The following is a 13,659-nucleotide window of genomic DNA, read 5'->3' on the forward strand; positions in this document are numbered from 1 at the left end:
GGCTACGTTTGAAGTTTGAGGTGGCAAGACAAGCAAGCAGCCCCATTCTCTGTGCCTCTGTGCGAGCACTGCCATGGGCAGATGAGGCTGAGCAACAGCTTTCCAGGATAGCCCCTTCTGCCTGGTAGCTATCTGGAGACGTTCGCACTTTCGGAGCAGGGCTGTGATAGGAGCCTGGCAGGGACACCACCATTCCCAGCATGTGTTTGAAGTTTCAAGTGGCAAGATAAGCAAGCAGCCCCATTCTCTGTGCCTCTGTGCGAGCACTGCCATGGGCAGATGAGGCTGAGCAACAGCTTTCCAGGCTAGCACCTTCTGGCTGCCAGCTATCTGCAGACGTTCGCATTTCAAGAGCAGGGCTGCGAAAGGAGCCTAGCAGGTACACCATCTTTCCCAGGCTACGTTTGAAGTTTGAGGTGGCAAGACAAGCAAGGAGCCCCATTCTCTGTGCCTCTGTGCGAGCACTGCCATGGGCAGATGAGGCTGAGCAACAGCTTTCCAGGATAGCACCTTCTGGCTGCCAGCTATCTGCAGACTTTCGCACTTTCGGAGCAGGGCTGCGAAAGGAGCCTGGCTGGGACACCAACTTTAGCAGGCTACGTTTGAAGTTTCAGGTGGTAAGACAAGCAAGCAGCCCCATTCTCTGTGCTCTGTGCGAGCACTGCCATGGACAGGTGAGGCTGAGCAACAGCTTTCAAGGATAGCCCCTTCTGGCTGCCAGCTATCTGCAGACGTTCGCACTTTCGGAGCAGGGCTGCGATAGGACCCTGGCAGGGACACCACCATTCCAAGCATGCGTTTGAAGTTTCAAGTGGCAAGATAAACAAGCAGCCCCATTCTCCGTGCCTCTGTGCGAGCAGTGCCATGGACAGATGAGGCTGAGCAACAGCTTTCCAGGCTAGCACCTTCTGGCTGCCAGCTATCTGCAGACGTTCGCACTTTCGGAGCAGGGCTGCGAAAGGAGCCTGGCTGGGACACCAACTTTCCCAGGCTACGTTTGAAGTCTGAGGTGGCAAGACAAGCAAGCAGCCCCATTCTCTGTGCCTCTGTGCGAGCACTGCCATGGGCAGATGAGGCTGAGCAACAGCTTTCCAGGATAGCCCCTTCTGGCTGCCAGCTATCTGCAGACGTTCGCACTTTCGGAGCAGGGCTGTGATAGGAGCCTGGCAGGGACACCACCATTCCCAGCATGCGTTTGAAGTTTCAACTAGCAAGATGAGCAAGCAGCCCCATACTCTGTGCCTCTGTGCGAGCAGTGCCATGGGCAGATGAGGCTGAGCAACAGCTTTCCAGAATAGCACCTTCTGGCTGCCAGCTATCTGCAGACGTTCGCACTTTCGGAGCAGGGCTGTGATAGGAGCCTGGCAGGGACACCACCATTCCCAGCATGCGTTTGAAGTTTCAAGTGGCAAGACAAGCAAGCAGCCCCATTCTCTCTGCTCTGTGCGAGCACTGCCATGGGCAGGTGAGGCTGAGCAACAGCTTTCAAGGATAGCCCCTTCTGGCTGCCAGCTATCTGCAGACGTTCGCACTTTCGGAGCAGGGCTGCGATAGGACCCTGGCAGGGACACCACCATTCCCAGCATGCGTTTGAAGTTTCAAGTGGCAAGATAAACAAGCAGCCCCATTCTCCGTGCCTCTGTGCGAGCACTGCCATGGGTAGATGAGGCTGAGCAACAGCTTTCCAGGCTAGCACCTTCTGGCTGCCAGCTATCTGCAGACGTTCGCACTTTCGGAGCAGGGCTGTGATAGGAGCCTGGCTGGGACACCAACTTTCCCAGGCTACGTTTGAAGTTTGAGGTGGCAAGACAAGCAAGCAGCCCCATTCTCTGTGCCTCTGTGCGAGCACTGCCATGGGCAGATGAGGCTGAGCAACAGCTTTCCAGGATAGCCCCTTCTGCCTGGTAGCTATCTGGAGACGTTCGCACTTTCGGAGCAGGGCTGTGATAGGAGCCTGGCAGGGACACCACCATTCCCAGCATGTGTTTGAAGTTTCAAGTGGCAAGATAAGCAAGCAGCCCCATTCTCTGTGCCTCTGTGCGAGCACTGCCATGGGCAGATGAGGCTGAGCAACAGCTTTCCAGGCTAGCACCTTCTGGCTGCCAGCTATCTGCAGACGTTCGCATTTCAAGAGCAGGGCTGCGAAAGGAGCCTAGCAGGTACACCATCTTTCCCAGGCTACGTTTGAAGTTTGAGGTGGCAAGACAAGCAAGGAGCCCCATTCTCTGTGCCTCTGTGCGAGCACTGCCATGGGCAGATGAGGCTGAGCAACAGCTTTCCAGGATAGCACCTTCTGGCTGCCAGCTATCTGCAGACTTTCGCACTTTCGGAGCAGGGCTGCGAAAGGAGCCTGGCTGGGACACCAACTTTAGCAGGCTACGTTTGAAGTTTCAGGTGGTAAGACAAGCAAGCAGCCCCATTCTCTGTGCTCTGTGCGAGCACTGCCATGGACAGGTGAGGCTGAGCAACAGCTTTCAAGGATAGCCCCTTCTGGCTGCCAGCTATCTGCAGACGTTCGCACTTTCGGAGCAGGGCTGCGATAGGACCCTGGCAGGGACACCACCATTCCAAGCATGCGTTTGAAGTTTCAAGTGGCAAGATAAACAAGCAGCCCCATTCTCCGTGCCTCTGTGCGAGCAGTGCCATGGACAGATGAGGCTGAGCAACAGCTTTCCAGGCTAGCACCTTCTGGCTGCCAGCTATCTGCAGACGTTCGCACTTTCGGAGCAGGGCTGCGAAAGGAGCCTGGCTGGGACACCAACTTTCCCAGGCTACGTTTGAAGTCTGAGGTGGCAAGACAAGCAAGCAGCCCCATTCTCTGTGCCTCTGTGCGAGCGCTGCCATGGGCAGATGAGGCTGAGCAACAGCTTTCCAGGATAGCCCCTTCTGGCTGCCAGCTATCTGCAGACGTTCGCACTTTCGGAGCAGGGCTGTGATAGGAGCCTGGCAGGGACACCACCATTCCCAGCATGCGTTTGAAGTTTCAACTAGCAAGATGAGCAAGCAGCCCCATACTCTGTGCCTCTGTGCGAGCAGTGCCATGGGCAGATGAGGCTGAGCAACAGCTTTCCAGAATAGCACCTTCTGGCTGCCAGCTATCTGCAGACGTTCGCACTTTCGGAGCAGGGCTGTGATAGGAGCCTGGCAGGGACACCACCATTCCCAGCATGCGTTTGAAGTTTCAAGTGGCAAGACAAGCAAGCAGCCCCATTCTCTGTGCCTCTGTGCGAGCACTGCCATGGGCAGATGAGGCTGAGCAACAGCTTTCCAGGATAGCCCCTTCTGGCTGCCAGCTATCTGCAGACTTTCGCACTTTCGGAGCAGGGCTGTGATAGGAGCCTGGCAGGGACACCACCATTCCCAGCATGCGTTTGAAGTTTCAAGTGGCAAGACAAGCAAGCAGCCCCATTCTCTGTGCCTCTGTGCGAGCACTGCCATGGGCAGGTGAGGCTGAGCAACGGCTTTCCAGGATAGCACCTTCTGGCTGCCAGCTATCTGCAGACTTTCGCACTTTCGGAGCAGGGCTGCGAAAGGAGCCTGGCTGGGACACCAACTTTCCCAGCATGCGTTTGAAGTTTGAGGTGGCAAGACAAGCAAGCAGCCCCATTCTCTGTGCCTCTGTGCGAGCGCTGCCATGGGCAGATGAGGCTGAGCAACAGCTTTCCAGGATAGCCCCTTCTGGCTGCCAGCTATCTGCAGACGTTCGCACTTTCGGAGCAGGGCTGCGAAAGGAGCCTGGCTGGGACACCAACTTTCCCAGGCTACGTTTGAAGTTTGAGGTGGCAAGACAAGCAAGCAGCCCCATACTCTGTGCCTCTGTGCGAGCGCTGCCATGGGCAGATGAGGATGAGCAACAGCTTTCCAGGATAGCCCCTTCTGGCTGCCAGCTATCTGCAGACGTTCGCACTTTCGGAGCAGGGCTGTGATAGGAGCCTGGCAGGGACACCACCATTCCCAGCATGCGTTTGAAGTTTCAACTAGCAAGATGAGGAAGCAGCCCCATACTCTGTGCCTCTGTGCGAGCAGTGCCATGGGCAGATGAGGCTGAGCAACAGCTTTCCAGAATAGCACCTTCTGGCTGCCAGCTATCTGCAGACGTTCCCATTTAAAGAGCAGGGCTGCGAAAGGAGCCTAGAAGGTACACCATCTTTCCCAGCATGCGTTTGAAGTTTGAGGTGGCAAGACAAGCAAGCAGCCCCATTCTCTGTGCCTCTGTGCGAGCACTGCCATGGGCAGATGAGGCTGAGCAAGAGCTTTCCAGAATAGCACCTTCTGGCTGCCAGCTATCTGCAGACGTTCGCACTTTCGGAGCAGGGCTGTGATAGGAGCCTGGCAGGGACACCACCATTCCCAGCATGCGTTTGAAGTTTCAAGTGGCAAGACAAGCAAGCAGCCCCATTCTCTGTGCCTCTGTGCGAGCAGTGCCATGGGCAGATGAGGCTGAGCAACAGCTTTCCAGGCTAGCACCTTCTGGCTGCCAGCTATCTGCAGACGTTCACACTTTCGGAGCAGGGCTGCGAAAGGAGCCTGGCTGGGACACCAACTTTCCCAGGCTACGTTTGAAGTTTGAGGTGGCAAGAAAAGTAAGCAGCCTCATTCTCTGTGCCTCTGTGCGAGCACTGCCATGGGCAGATGAGGCTGAGCAACAGCTTTCCAGGATAGCCCCTTCTGCCTGCCAGCCATCTTCAGACATTCGCACTTTTGAAGCAGGGCTGTGATAGGAGCCTGGCAGGGACAGCACCATTCCCAGCATGCGTTTGAAGTTTCAAGTAACAAGATGAGCAAGCAGCCCCATTCTCTGTGCCTCTGTGCGAGCAGTGCCATGGGCAGATGAGGCTGAGCAACGGCTTTCCAGGCTAGCACCTTCTGGCTGCCAGCTATCTGCAGACGTTCGCATTTCAAGAGCAGGGCTGCGAAAGGAGCCTAGCAGGTACACCATCTTTCCCAGGCTACGTTTGAAGTTTGAGGTGGCAAGACAAGCAAGGAGCCCCATACTCTGTGCCTCTGTGCGAGCAGTGCCATGGGCAGATGAGGCTGAGCAATAGCTTTCCAGGCTAGCACCTTCTGGCTGCCAGCTATCTGCAGACGTTCGCACTTTTGGAGCAGGGCTGCGAAAGGAGCCTGGCTGGGACACCAACTTTCCCAGGCTACGTTTGAAGTTTCAAGTGGCAAGATAAGCAAGCAGCCCCATTCTCTGTGCCTCTATGCGAACAGTGCCATGGGCAGATGAGGCTGAGCAACAGCTTTCCAGGCTAGCCCCTTCTGGCTGCCAGCTATCTGCAGACGTTCGCATTTCAACAGCAGGGATGCGAAAGGAGCCTAGCAGGTACACCATCTTTCCCAGTATGCGTTTGAAGTTTGAGGTGGCAAGACAAGCAAGGAGCCCCATTCTCTGTGCCTCTGTGCGAGCAGTGCCATGGGCAGATGAGGCTGAGCAACAGCTTTCCAGGCTAGCACCTTCTGGCTGCCAGCTATCTGCAGACATTCGCACTTTCGGAGCAGGGCTGCGAAAGGAGCGTGGCAGGGACACCAACATTCCCAGGCTACGTTTGAAGTTTGAGGTGGCAAAAAAGTAAGCAGCCTCATTCTCTGTGCCTCTGTGCGAGCACTGCCATGGGCAGATGAGGGTGAGCAACAGCTTTCCAGGATAGCCCCTTCTGCCTGCCAGCCATCTGCAGACATTCGCACTTTTGGAGCAGGGCTGTGATAGGAGCCTGGCAGGGACACCACCATTCCCAGCATGCGTTTGAAGTTTCAAGTAACAAGATGAGCAAGCAGCCCCATTCTCTGTGCCTCTGTGCGAGCAGTGCCATGGGCAGATGAGGCTGAGCAACGGCTTTCCAGGATAGCACCTTCTGGCTGCCAGCTATCTGCAGACGTTCGCATTTCAAGAGCAGGGCTGCGAAAGGAGCCTAGCAGGCACACCATCTTTCCCAGGCTACGTTTGAAGTTTGAGGTGGCAAGACAAGCAAGGAGCCCCATTCTCTGTGCCTCTGTGCGAGCAGTGCCATGGGCAGATGAGGCTGAGCAACAGCTTTCCAGGCTAGCACCTTCTGGCTGCCAGCTATCTGCAGACGTTCGCACTTTCGGAGCAGGGCTGTGATAGGAGCCTGGCAGGGACACCACCATTCCCAGCATGCGTTTGAAGTTTCAAGTGGCAAGACAAGCAAGCAGCCCCATTCTCTGTGCCTGTATGCGAACAGTGCCATGGGCAGATGAGGCTGAGCAACAGCTTTCCAGGCTAGCACCTTCTGGCTGCCAGCTATCTGCAGACGTTCGCATTTCAAGAGCAGGTCTGTGAAAGGAGCCTGTCTGGTACACCATCTTTCCCAGGCTACGTTTGAAGCTTGAGGTGGCAAGACAAGCAAGCAGCCCCATTCTCTGTGCCTGTATGCGAACAGTGCCATGGGCAGATGAGGCTGAGCAACAGCTTTCCAGGCTAGCACCTTCTGGCTGCCAGCTATCTGCAGACGTTCGCATTTCAAGACCAGGGCTGTGAAAGGTGCCTGGCTGGTACACCATCTTTCCCAGGCTACGTTTGAAGTTTGAGGTGGCAAGACAAGCAAGGAGCCCCATTCTCTGTGCCTCTGTGCGAGCAGTGCCATGGGCAGATGAGGCTGAGCAACAGCTTTCCAGGCTAGCCACTTCTGGCTGCCAGCTATCTGCAGACGTTCGCACTTTCGGAGCAGGGCTGCGAAAGGAGCCTGGCTGGGACACCAACTTTCCCAGGCTACCTTTGAAGTTTGAGGTGGCAAGACAAGAAAGCAGCCCCATTCTCTGTGCCTCTGTGCGAGCACTGCCATGGGCAGGTGAGGCTGAGCAACAGCTTTCCAGGCTAGCTCCTTCTGGCTGCCAGCTATCTGCAGACGTTCGCACTTTCGGAGCAGGGCTGTGATAGGAGCCTGGCAGGGACACCACCATTCCCAGCATGCGTTTGAAGTTTCAAGTGGCAAGATAAGCAAGCAGCCCCATTCTCTGTGCCTCTATGCGAACAGTGCCATGGGCAGATGAGGCTGAGCAACAGCTTTCCAGGCTAGCCCCTTCTGGCTGCCAGCTATCTGCAGACGTTCGCATTTCAAGAGCAGGGCTGTGAAAGGAGCCTGGCTGGGATAACAACTTTCCCAGGCTACGTCTGAAGTTTGAGGTGGCAAGACAAGCAAGCAGCCCCATTCTCTGTGCCTCTGTGCGAGCAGTGCCATGGGCAGATGAGGCTGAGCAACAGCTTTCCAGGCTAGCCCCTTCTGGCTGCCAGCTATCTGCAGACGTTCGCACTTTCGGAGCAGGGCTGCGAAAGGAGCCTGGCTGGGACACCAACTTTCCCAGGCTACGTTTGAAGTTTGAGGTGGCAAGACAAGCAAGCATCCCCATTCTCTGTGCCTCTGTGCGAGCAGTGCCATGGGCAGATGAGGCTGAGCAACAGCTTTCCAGGCTAGCACCTTCTGGCTGCCAGCTATCTGCAGACATTCGCATTTCAAGAGCAGGGCTGCGAAAGGAGCCTAGCAGGTACACCATCTTTCCCAGGCTACGTTTGAAGTTTGAGGTGGCAAGACAAGCAAGGAGCCCCATTCTCTGTGCCTCTGTGCGAGCAGTGCCATGGGCAGATGAGGCTGAGCAACAGCTTTCCAGGCTAGCCACTTCTGGCTGCCAGCTATCTGCAGACGTTCGCACTTTCGGAGCAGGGCTGCGAAAGGAGCCTGGCTGGGACACCAACTTTCCCAGGCTACGTTTGAAGTTTGAGGTGGCAAGACAAGCAAGCAGCCCCATTCTCTGTGCCTCTGTGCGAGCACTGCCATGGGCAGATGAGGCTGAGCAACAGCTTTCCAGGATAGCCACTTCTGGCTGCCAGCTATCTGCAGACGTTCGCACTTTCGGAGCAGGGCTGTGATAGGAGCCTGGCAGGGACACCACCATTCCCAGCATGCATTTGAAGTTTCAAGTGGCAAGATAAGCAAGCAGCCCCATTCTCTGTGCCTCTATGCGAACAGTGCCATGGGCAGATGAAGCTGAGCAACAGCTTTCCAGGCTAGCCACTTCTGGCTGCCAGCTATCTGCAGACGTTCGCATTTCAAGAGCAGGGCTGCGAAAGGAGCCTAGCAGGTACACCATCTTTCCCAGGCTACGTTTGAAGTTTGAGGTGGCAAGACAAGCAAGGAGCCCCATTCTCTGTGCCTCTGTGCGAGCAGTGCCATGGGCAGATGAGGCTGAGCAACAGCTTTCCAGGCTATCCCCTTCTGGCTGCAGCTATCTGCAGACGTTCGCACTTTCGGAGCAGGGCTGCGAAAGGAGCCTGGCTGGGACACCAACTTTCCCAGCATGCGTTTGAAGTTTGAGGTGGCAAGACATGCAAGCAGCCCCATACCCTGTGCCTCTGTGCGAGCACTGCCATGGGCAGATGAGGCTGAGCAACAGCTTTCCAGGATAGCCCCTTCTGGCTGCCAGCTATCTGCAGACGTTCGCATTTCAAGAGCAGGGCTGTGATAGGACCCTGGCTGGGACAGCACCTTTCCCAGGCTACGTTTGAAGTTTGAGGTGGCAAGACAAGCAAGGAGCCCCATTCTCTGTGCCTCTGTGCGAGCAGTGCCATGGGCAGATGAGGCTGAGCAACAGCTTTCCAGGCTAGCACCTTCTGGCTGCCAGCTATCTGCAGACGTTCGCACTTTCGGAGCAGGGCTGCGATAGGATCCTGGCAGGGACACTACCATTCCCAGCATGCGTTTGACGTTTCAGGTAGCAAGACAAGCAAGCAGCCCCCTTCTCAGTGCCTCTGTGCGAGCAGTGCCATGGGCAGATGAGGCTGAGCAACTGCTTTCCAGAATAGCACTTTCTGGCTGCCAGCTATCTGCAGACGTTCGCACTTTCGGAGCAGGGCTGCGAAAGGAGCCTGGCTGGGACACCAACTTTCCCAGGCTACGTTTGAAGTTTGAGGTGGCAAGACAAGCAAGCAGCCCCATTCTCTGTGCCTCTGTGCGAGCAGTGCCATGGGCAGATGAGGCTGAGCAACAGCTTTCCAGGATAGCCCCTTCTGGCTGCCAGCTATCTGCAGACGTTCGCATTTCAAGAGCAGGGCTGCGAAAGGAGCCTGGCAGGGACACCAACTTTCCCAGGCTACGTTTGAAGTTTCAAGTGGCAAGACAAGCAAGCAGCCCCATACTCTGTGCCTCTGTGCGAGCACTGCCATGGGCAGGTGAGGCTGAGCAACAGCTTTCCAGGCTAGCACCTTCTGGCTGCCAGCTATCTGCAGACGTTCGCACTTTCGGAGCAGGGCTGTGATAGGAGCCTGGCAGGGACACCACCATTCCCAGCATGCGTTTGAAGTTTCAAGTGGCAAGATAAGCAAGCAGCCCCATTCTCTGTGCCTCTATGCGAACAGTGCCATGGGCAGATGAGGCTGAGCAACAGCTTTCCAGGCTAGCCCCTTCTGGCTGCCAGCTATCTGCAGACGTTCGCATTTCAAGAGCAGGGCTGTGAAAGGAGCCTGGCTGGGACACCAACTTTCCCAGTCTACTTTTGAAGTTTGAGGTGGCAAGACAAGCAAGCAGCCCCATTCTCTGTGCCTCTGTGCGAGCACTGCCATGGGCAGATGAGGCTGAGCAACAGCTTTCCAGGCTAGCACCTTATGGCTGCCAGCTATCTGCAGACGTTCGCACTTTCGGAGCAGGGCTGCGAAAGGACCCTGGCTGGGACACCAACTTTCCCAGCATGCGTTTGAAGTTTGAGGTGGCAAGACAAGCAAGGAGCCCCATTCTCTGTGCCTCTGTGCGAGCACTGCCATGGGCAGATGAGGCTGAGCAACAGCTTTCCAGGCTAGCCCCTTCTGGCTGCCAGCTATCTGCAGACGTTCGCACTTTTGGAGCAGGGCTGTGATAGGAGCCTGGCAGGGACACCACCATTCCCAGCATGCGTTTGAAGTTTCAAGTGGCAAGATAAGCAAGCAGCCCCATTCTCTGTGCCTCTATGCGAACAGTGCCATGGGCAGATGAGGCTGAGCAACAGCTTTCCAGGCTAGCCCCTTCTGGCTGCCAGCTATCTGCAGACGTTCGCATTTCAAGAGCAGGGCTGTGAAAGGAGCCTGGCTGGGACACCAACTTTCCCAGTCTACTTTTGAAGTTTGAGGTGGCAAGACAAGCAAGCAGCCCCATTCTCTGTGCCTCTGTGCGAGCAGTGCCATGGGCAGATGAGGCTGAGCAACAGCTTTCCAGGCTAGCCCCTTCTGGCTGCCAGCTATCTGCAGACGTTCGCGTTTCAAGAGCAGGGCTGTGAAAGGAGCCTGGCTGGAACACAATCTTTCCCAGGCCACGTTTGAAGTTTGAGGTGGCAAGACAAGCAAGCAGCCCCATTCTCTGTGCCTCTGTGCGAGCACTGCCATGGGCAGATGAGGCTGAGCAACAGCTTTCCAGGCTAGCACCTTATGGCTGCGAGCTATCTGCAGACGTTCGCACTTTCGGAGCAGGGCTGCGATGGATCCTGGCAGGGACACCACCATTCCCAGCATGCGTTTGAAGTTTCAAGTGGCAAGATAAGCAAGGAGCCCCATTCTCTGTGCCTCTATGCGAGCACTGCCATGGGCAGATGAGGCTGAGCAACAGCTTTCCAGGCTAGCACCTTCTGGCTGCCAGCTATCTGCAGACGTTCGCACTTTCGGAGCAGGGCTGTGATAGGAGCCTGGCAGGGACACCACCATTCCCAGCATGCGTTTGAAGTTTCAAGTGGCAAGATAAGCAAGCAGACCCATTCTCTGTGCCTCTATGCGAACAGTGCCATGGGCAGATGAGGCTGAGCAACAGCTTTCCAGGCTAGCACCTTCTGGCTGCCAGCTATCTGCAGACGTTCGCATTTCAAGAGCAGGGATGCGAAAGGAGCCTAGCAGGTACACCATCTTTCCCAGGCTACGTTTGAAGCTTGAGGTGGCAAGACAAGCAAGCAGCCCCATTCTCTGTGCCTCTGTGCGAGCAGTGCCATGGGCAGATGAGGCTGAGCAACAGCTTTCCAGGCTAGCACCTTCTGGCTGCCAGCTATCTGCAGACGTTCGCATTTCAAGAGCAGGGCTGTGAAAGGACCCTGGCTGTGACACCATCTTTCCCAGGCTACCTTTGAAGTTTCAGGTGGCAAGACAAGCAAGGAGCCCCATTCTCTGTGCCTCTGTGCGAGCAGTGCCATGGGCAGATGAGGCTGAGCAACAGCTTTCCAGGCTAGCACCTTCTGGCTGCCAGCTATCTGCAGACGTTCGCACTCTCGGAGCAGGGCTGCGAAAGGAGCCTGGCTGGGACACCAACTTTCCCAGCATGCGTTTGAAGTTTGAGGAGGCAAGACAAGCAAGGAGCCCCATTCTCTGTGCCTCTGTGCGAGCAGTGCCATGGGCAGATGAGGCTGAGCAACAGCTTTCCAGGCTAACACCTTCTGGCTGCCAGCTATCTGCAGACATTCGCACTTTCGGAGCAGGGCTGCGAAAGGAGCCTGGCTGGGACACCATCTTTCCCAGGCTACGTTTGAAGTTTGAGGTGGCAAGACAAGCAAGCAGCCCCATTCTCTGTGCCTCTGTGCGAGCAGTGCCATGGGCAGATGAGGCTGAGCAACAGCTTTCCAGGCTAGCACCTTCTGGCTGCCAGCTATCTGCAGACGTTCGCATTTCAAGAGCAGGGCTGCGAAAGGAGCCTAGCAGGTACACCATCTTTCCCAGGCTACGTTTGAAGTTTGAGGTGGCAAGACAAGCAAGCAGCCCCATTCTCTGTGCCTCTGTGCGAGCAGTGCCATGGGCAGATGAGGCTGAGCAACAGCTTTCCAGGCTAGCACCTTCTGGCTGCCAGCTATCTGCAGACATTCGCTCTTTCGGAGCAGGGCTGCGAAAGGAGCCTGGCTGGGACACCACCATTCCCAGCATGCGTTTGAAGTTTGAGGTGGCAAGACAAGCAAGCAGCCCCATTCTCTGTGCCTCTGTGCGAGCACTGCCATGGGCAGATGAGGCTGAGCAACAGCTTTCCAGGATAGCCCCTTCTGGCTGCCAGCTATCTGCAGACGTTTGCACTTTCGGAGCAGGGCTGCGAAAGGAGCCTGGCAGGGACACCAACTTTCCCAGGCTACGTTTGAAGTTTGAGGTGGCAAGACAAGCAAGCAGCCCCATACTCTGTGCCTCTGTGCGAGCACTGCAATGGGCAGGTGAGGCTGAGTAACAGCTTTCCAGGCTAGCACCTTCTGGCTGCCAGCTATCTGCAGACGTTCGCACTTTCGGAGCAGGGCTGTGATAGGAGCCTGGCAGGGACACCACCATTCCCAGCATGCGTTTGAAGTTTCAAGTGGCAAGATAAGCAAGCAGACCCATTCTCTGTGCCTCTATGCGAACAGTGCCATGGGCAGATGAGGCTGAGCAACAGCTTTCCAGGCTAGCCACTTCTGGCTGCCAGCTATCTGCAGACGTTCGCATTTCAAGAGCAGGGATGCGAAAGGAGCCTAGCAGGTACACCATCTTTCCCAGGCTACGTTTGAAGCTTGAGGTGGCAAGACAAGCAAGCAGCCCCATTCTCTGTGCCTCTGTGCGAGCAGTGCCATGGGCAGATGAGGCTGAGCAACAGCTTTCCAGGCTAGCACCTTCTGGCTGCCAGCTATCTGCAGACGTTCGCACTTTCGGAGCAGGGCTGCGAAAGGAGCCTGGCTGGGACACCATCTTTCCCAGGCTACGTTTGAAGTTTGAGGTGGCAAGACAAGCAAGCAGCCCCATTCTCTGTGCCTCTGTGCGAGCAGTGCCATGGGCAGATGAGGCTGAGCAACAGCTTTCCAGGCTAGCACCTTCTGGCTGCCAGCTATCTGCAGACGTTCGCACTTTCGGAGCAGGGCTGCGAAAGGAGCCTGGCTGGGACACCAACTTTCCCAGTCTACTTTTGAAGTTTGAGGTGGCAAGACAAGCAAGCAGCCCCATTCTCTGTGCCTCTGTGCGAGCAGTGCCATGGGCAGATGAGGCTGAGCAACAGCTTTCCAGGCTAGCCACTTCTGGCTGCCAGCTATCTGCAGACGTTCGCACTTTCGGAGCAGGGCTGCGATGGAGCCTGGCTGGGACACCAACTTTCCCAGCATGCGTTTGAAGTTTCAAGTGGCAAGATAAGCAAGGAGCCCCATTCTCTGTGCCTCTGTGCGAGCACTGCCATGGGCAGATGAGGCTGAGCAACAGCTTTCCAGGCTAGCACCTTCTGGCTGCCAGCTATCTGCAGACGTTCGCACTTTCGGAGCAGGGCTGTGATAGGAGCCTGGCAGGGACACCACCATTCCCAGCATGCGTTTGAAGTTTCAAGCGGCAAGATAAGCAAGCAGCCCCATTCTCTGTGCCTCTATGCGAACAGTGCCATGGGCAGATGAGGCTGAGCAACAGCTTTCCAGGCTAGCCACTTCTGGCTGCCAGCTATCTGCAGACGTTCGCACTTTCGGAGCAGGGCTGTGATAGGAGCCTGGCAGGGACACCACCATTCCCAGCATGCGTTTGAAGTTTCAACTAGCAAGATGAGCAAGCAGCCCCATACTCTGTGCCTCTGTGCGAGCAGTGCCATGGGCAGATGAGGCTGAGCAACAGCTTTCCAGAATAGCACCTTCTGGCTGCCAGCTATCTGCAGACGTTCGCACTTTCGGAGCAGGGCTGTGATAGGAGCCTGGCAGGGACACCACCATTCCCAGCAT

Source organism: Opisthocomus hoazin, chromosome 30 (assembly GCF_030867145.1).
Source record: "Opisthocomus hoazin isolate bOpiHoa1 chromosome 30, bOpiHoa1.hap1, whole genome shotgun sequence".
In the NCBI taxonomy this organism is placed as follows: domain Eukaryota; kingdom Metazoa; phylum Chordata; class Aves; order Opisthocomiformes; family Opisthocomidae; genus Opisthocomus; species Opisthocomus hoazin.